General features: G+C 38.0%; 1 long non-coding RNA gene across 1 annotated transcript in view; it reads left to right on the top strand.

The window, feature by feature from the left end:
• LOC116686007 (uncharacterized) overlaps positions 1-6,561 on the top strand; it is an 8,772-nt gene extending 2,211 nt beyond the window's left edge. Inside the window, exons 2-4 of the long non-coding RNA XR_004331121.1 lie at positions 1,567-1,572; positions 2,965-2,970; positions 6,551-6,561. This is a non-coding gene — a long non-coding RNA (uncharacterized LOC116686007). The remainder of the gene's footprint in view (positions 1-1,566; positions 1,573-2,964; positions 2,971-6,550) is intronic.
• The last annotated feature ends 462 nt before the right edge of the window (positions 6,562-7,023 follow it).

Here is a 7,023-nt window from a genome sequence, read left to right as displayed (position 1 = left end):
AATAAATATCTATCTATCTATCTATCTACAGTACCTATCTATTTATCTGCACAATAATTTGCAGTTTCATACCATGTATGGTGTGAGAACACTGTCATTTAGTAAATAACACAAATGGTAACATTAATTACATTAACTACCTAAGATTTGCATTCTTAACGTTTATTTACTAACATCTTACAAATTTTGCAATGATTACTCAAGGATGGCCTTTAAACTACAACTTAGTGATTGCTGACAGCCAAATGAAGCCTCATAAAGCCTTGCGAACCATTTTATGTATTTTCTGAGCCCACTAGATGGGGCTCTGTGTTCAACAAAGGGTTTAGAAGCACACTGAATTGCTGTCCTTTGAGTCTTTCTCTTCAAATCAAAAGCACCATCAAGTGGGCACAGAAAATATATAAAATGGTTCATGAAGCTTCATACAGCATCATTTGGCCATCACTAACGTAACTGTGAAGCAAGTTAAGAAAAGCAGAAGTAGACAGTGACGGCAAGTGGGCAATCATCAAAACAAGCCTGAAGGTAGCTAGTCATTTCACCAGATTTAAATTTGTGTCCTCTTCTTTTTAGCTTTACTAAATGCCTGACATATGCTTGTAGCCTACTCCAGTCAAGTCAGTTTATCCATAGAGCACCTTTAAAACCAACCTAGGCTGAACAAAGTGCTGTACAAAGGTATATTATGTTATAAAAACAAAGGTAGACAATAAAAATACTGTATAGACACAATGAACATTATACAACAACACATTTCTATACAAATTTCCCAAAACTAAAACATATGCCGAGGAATAAAAAAGTGTTTTAAGACGAGACTTCTCGGCAGTAGAGAGGGAACTAATATGAATGGGAAGTTTGTTCCAGTCTTGGGGCCACAACGGAAAAGGAACAATCACTTTTGTTTTCATCAGTGGAATAGCTGAAAGGAACTGACTAAACGATCTTAGGTTCCTGGAGAAAGGATGTAGGGTAAAGAGATCAGCAATATATAAAGGGGCCAAACTATGTAATGCCTTAAAAACAATTAACATTACCTTAAAATCGGTTCTATATTTGACCCGTAACCAGTGAAGAGATGCCAATATCAGGGAGATTTGATCCCTCCTTCTGGTACCAGTCAACAATCCAGCAGCTGCATACTGGACAAGCTGCAGGCAGGAGGAAGATGATTGACAAATCGCAAAATACAAGGAATTGCAGTAGTCAATATGAGATGAAATAAGTGCATGAATAACAGTCTCCAAGTCCTTAAGACGCAGGAAGGATTTTATTTTAGCAACATCCTGAGATGAAAAATGATACATTTCAAAAAGGACTAATTTAATTTTAATGCTGGGTCAAAGATGAAACATAGATTTCTGGCAAAAGGGTGCACATTTTAGGCTAAAGTCCCCTAATCTTTTTTAAAAGTTTGTCAACTGCATTTGGGGGGGCCTAACAACATGACTTCCATTTTACTTTCATTAAGATGGATAAAGTTATCCAGCACTTAATATCTTTCAGGCAGTGAAAAAGGGACTTTAAATAGTTTGCATCACCTATTTCTTGAGACAGGCACAGCTGTGTGTCATCAGCATAACAATAAGATATGTTGGCCCTAAAATCTAACCTTGTTGTACACCGCATGTAATTGCTGCTGAAGAGTAGATATTTTCAATTTCAACAGTTCCTATTTTTTTTTAAATAAGAATTGAACCACTGTAGAGCAACAGCCTGGATTCCTACCCTATACTGAAGGTGATCCAACAAGATGGCATGGTCAACAGTGTCAAATGCACTACGAAGGTTCACCAAGAGTAAAATTGCACAATTTTCTCAGTCACAGAACAGCAATAAATCATTTACCACTTTAAGAAGTTCTTTTTCTGTGCTATGGTGTATTCTGAAACCAGACTGAAATTTGTCCAAGATATTATTTTCACTTAAAAATGAAGAGAGCTGAGAAAGAACAACCTTCTCCAAAATTACGACAATTTAGAAATAGGCCTAAAGCTGTTACAATCAGAAGGGTCAAGGTTGGGTTTTTCAATTTTATGCTGAACCACGGCATGTGCTAGATGGGACTGTGACCCTGTGAGTCCAGCTGATCCTTCTCCTCCCCGGCCTCCAGAGGGTGTCAGGCTTTATCGTCCTGCTCGGCCTCCAGAGAGCTGAAAAAGGAATTTGAGCAACTGGAAGAGAATGTGAGATCGGAGAGTCTGATTGTGAATCAAACGGGATCACTTCAGAGGACCACAATGCTGGTGCTGAGAGAAAAACAATTTCTACAAGACAAATGCCAAGAGCTGGAAAATGAGAGCTTCATTAATTTAAAAATGTATGGACAGACATGCCCCTTTTATTAAGGACTCTTAAAAACTTATCCCCTGAGCTCAATCTGGGGATAGAAAGAGCCCATGGGTCCCTTATGGAGAGAACAACTAACTCAATTGGCCCGCTAAGATCAATTGTTTGGACATTTTCAAGCTTCCGAATCAAATAAAACACATACATGGAGCTTTGAAAAAAAAGAAAATCGAAGGGAAGCAAACTTTCTTTAGCCATAACCACTCTAATGGCGTTTTTCCACTGCATGATATCTACTCGACATGGGATTTACCTCGATTCTACTCCCCTTTTTGGTTATACAAAAAAAAGTCCCAGGTACCTGCTAACAAGTACTTTTTTTAGTATCACCTCAGTCGAAGTTCCAAGCAAGCTGAGGCGATACCAAAAGGTGAAAACCTGCAGACTACTGATGGGTCAGAGAGAACTGTCACTGCGTCATCTTTGCTAGCGCCAGACGGTGGTGTCCTGAACAAACCCGCCATTTTTTTATTGCTGCCTTCAGCTTCTTTTGATTCTAATTTGTCTTTTGGCTGTGGCAACAACCACATGTCATGAAAATCCGAAACCGCCTGAGCGCAGTCTATCAACGCTCTCTGCTTCTGAAAGTACACTTCCAGAAGAAAAAGAAAGGTCAGGGTGAGAATGCATTGTAAACTAAAAGAAATATGTAGTTTAGGTTGTCACAAGTTCAATGCAATGCTGATATTGCGTGTTTAGGCATTATCCTATTATCTTATCCTATGGCCCTGTCTATTTGCAGTGCACAGTTGTACATGTCTGTGGGTCGTTTTCTTTCATTTAGTTGAACTTGTATGTCTTTAAAAGAGAATTATGCCTGCCCTGCCCTAATAAAGAAATATTTTGGTTAACTTTGAGTGAATATTCCCGTTTGCAGCCGCTTAGAAATCTCAACAACCACAGAATGGATTGGGTTTAATAGAATGGTTTAGGAATCATTCAATGGTTTACTTTAGCACATTTCATTAGTTTTTATAACGGAGTTCTGTGAAATATTGGTTTTAACGGGTTGCCTAGATTTTCAGAAGACAAGTCCCAGACATCCCAGCTGCAGCAGATGTCACACACGCAGCTCACCTGATCACTGCAAACTGTGTTGATGATGGACAAAAACTGTGTTTTTTTGCCCAAATAATAATACCAATAATATTTAAAAAATGTCAGTTTGGGATTTGGGATGATATCAGCATTTGAATGATATCAATACATTACTTGGGCTAAAAAAATAAAAAAAATAAAAAATAAAAACAGCTATTTCCTGGGAAATGGGTTGTCTTTTCCCAGGATCTGATTTATCTAATTTTTGGGGAAAATATCAAACCCTAGTCTGAGTGTCCATCCCCTGAACATTTTTAGCATTAAACACTTAATTTACCTTCAATTCACTTATGTACTTTTACTTTTTTTCTCAAACAATGTATGCTGGAAATATCTTTATGTAAAGGGAAATAGATTACAATCCAAACAAAAACACAATGAAATGTATTGCAGTAAGGCCCTCAGGCATTCTGTATTGCTTCCATGTCTTTATTCTCCCGTAGATTGACTTTTCTAGTTATATCCGAGTCAGCGCACATGTAGCCTAGGCATAATTTACTCCTCCCTCCTCTTTTGCATCTTTTGTTAATGTGCATATGACAATTATTCACCTCAATGATACATTAATTTATTTTAAGGAATTAATAAAGCCCTGGACTGTATTATTTCAGATGTGTTTAAAACTTTGTGCACATTCAAAATATAACCCATCTGTGCTCTCTGAGATTTGGAGAAGTTGTGATATTTTGAGAAAAATAAAGTTATAAAAGGCTATTACAAGAATAAAGTCCCTATATTTCAGAAAATAATCTACCTTCACCATAGTCTGCTTTGCATTACGTGATTGCTCTGCTGATGCGGTAGATCCCAGACCGCCTGACAGACACAGAGCCCAGTTGGAGACTCTGGTCTCTAAAGGAGACAAAGTTTAGGAAAGTGGCTGAACGCTGCTCTAGATTGGAGGTGGAAAACCAAAACTACGGCAGAAATACACGGAGCAAAAACGCGACACATCTGCTGCAGCAAGTCAACAGCGGAGCATGTCTATAAACATGAAGCTGCACATGCCGCGGAAGGCGCGCTGCTCATCTCTATTTTTCCAGTGAGCGTGGACACTAAGCGACGCGCAGGTCTGCTTCAGAGCTCCGTGTGTTTCAGTCTGAACCTTAGACTGGAAACGGCACGGTAACTTCAAACTATATCAGTAGTGTTGGCTTCTAAACGTTTTGTTGAATAAATGAATGAAAACTTTATTGTACAACAACTATCAACAGGAGGTATTCAAAAAGATAAAAAATAAAATAAAATTGTGGTCCTTAAGATGGAAGGGGAGTAACAACACAAGCACTAAAACATTGAGGACAAAGGGGAAAGGGGTCAACTAATGAACAAAACAAACAAAACAGATAAAAACACAATACAAAAAAATAAGTATAATAAAAACAAGGGCTCAAATTCCCAGACAGACAAGCAGACACACAAACAGTACAATATTCCTAGTACTAAAAGTAACTTATGATTTTGTTTATGGGTTTGATAACCTTTTTTTATTGAAGATTTTAAAGTAGGAGGAGCTCAGGTTGGAAGATAGAGGAGAGCTACTTTTCTATACAGCTCTTAAAACAGCAGGGCCTGCAATCTGTGGACCTCCTGCTGGTAGAATAGCTGTGCGTATCACTAATTTCAAAAAAGTAATTACATAAATACCTGGGTGCCAGGTTATTTCTTATAAACTAACACAGTTTAAGTTGGGAAACCCTCTCCTTCAAGAGCATCGGCCAGGATTTTCAAGGTGTTACTATCTAACAGGCTGGATATTCTTGCCAGGAACTTAGTCCTTTGGCTTACCTTTGAGATAATTCTTTGGGCAATAAACTCCCCTGGTAGTTTGTTGTCAGTATACAGCCCAAGTAAGGGAACGCTTCCTTGGCCGTAATTTCAACATCACCTACGACAAACCTAAACCCCATAGACTTTTTCAGTTTATCTCTGGACCCAAAAAGAATAAAAATGTTTTGCCTGTCTGTTAACCAAGCACTGAGCTTAAGGAGTTCCAAACTAAGCAGCCTTTCAACCTCTGACCAGAGGTGGGTAGAGTAGCCAAAAATTGTACTCAAGTAAAAGTACTGTTACTTTAGAATAATATGACTCAAGTAAAAGTAAAAGTAATCATACAAATAATACTTGAGTAAGAGTAAAAAGTGCTTGATGAAAAAACTACTAAGTAGTGAGTAAGTTGAGTAACGTCTGATTAATTTCAACACAAGCATCAATCAGACCGACAAAAATACAAATAATCATCTTTAGGCAAATTATAGTCCATCCAATCAATAAAATAAATTAAAATATTATTAATTACAAATAGCTTATTTGAGAGACTTGTCACCAAATTAGGATGGATCTGCATGTGTAAAACATACTGTATGTAACCTAAAAGACAACATCCACCTCTCCACAGCAGAAACTAAAACTACCGCTACGTCTCCTCAGGTTAGATGTTGAGTTGTTGAACGCTCACATGTTTGTTTTGGTCGACACTGAAGACGCCGCATGATGTAGCTGCTGTTTCACACTTTTCCTAAAAGGTAAACATGCTTTCACTATGAGGCGGGGGGGGGGGGGCCTTGTTTGCGTTGCCTTGGCGACGTTTTGCTTCAGACGTCTTTGCTAGGACTGTAAAGCTAACCTGTCGCGCTGCGGAAACGAGTATGGTCACATGACTTAACAACGACGTGTGATTGGTTAAGCACAGTCACGTGGTAGAGCCTTCAGCGGAAGACTCTCTCTGTCAAAATAAAACATTAAAATGAGACGTACGCTGGGGTAAAAACAATAAAGCGTAGTAAGAGTAACGAGCTCATTGTAGCCTGATGTACGGAGTAAGAGTACAGTTTCTTTCTCACTAATCTACTCAAGTACAAGTAGAGTATAGTGATTAAAACTACTCTAGAAGTACAATTTTTTCAAAAAAATTACTCAAGTAAATGTAACGGAATAAATGTAACTCGTTACTACACACCTCTGCCTCTGACTCCTCTTTATGAGAGACTAGAATAGCTCAGTCATCTGCAAATAAAAACAAATTACAATCTTTAGCTGATGGCATTCATTGACAAAAAAAAGGACCTAAAATAGCTGGGAACTCCACAAGTTAATTTAGTGGTGAGGACACGTACCTGTTCCCTGCCAACCAGGTATGACCTCACCCACTGAATAGTGTACAAGAAAATGTTAATGGCATCAATGTATTAGAGGATTTGTCTCTGAAAATTACACCTTTCATAGCTTTCTCACATAGAGACAGTTGCTAGGAGATTACAGGAAAAAGAACATGTTGGTCAGACCCACAAGTAGCTGCCCGCTCTATTTGCTTCTGAAAAAAGAACTGGACAAAGTTATGTTCAACCATGAGTAACAAAAAGATGTAAGATCTGCAAGTGCATTTGGGGCTTTTTGTGTATACTTGTGTTTTGTACAAAACAAAGAAAGAGAAGCCCACTGTATACCCACTGTATACATTTACAAATGGGTGTAGTATATAGTTCTTAAAATAAATGTGGGCTAAAACATCATTGTCTACGTATAAATGGGTTAGTCCATCATTATCTGCTATACTATTGGTTAAAACAAACT

The sequence above is a fragment of the Etheostoma spectabile genome, unplaced genomic scaffold (assembly GCF_008692095.1).
Source record: "Etheostoma spectabile isolate EspeVRDwgs_2016 unplaced genomic scaffold, UIUC_Espe_1.0 scaffold280, whole genome shotgun sequence".
Taxonomy (NCBI): Eukaryota; Metazoa; Chordata; class Actinopteri; order Perciformes; family Percidae; genus Etheostoma; species Etheostoma spectabile.
The sequence above is the reverse complement of the archived record's forward strand: the minus strand, read 5'-3'. Positions and strand labels throughout refer to the sequence as shown.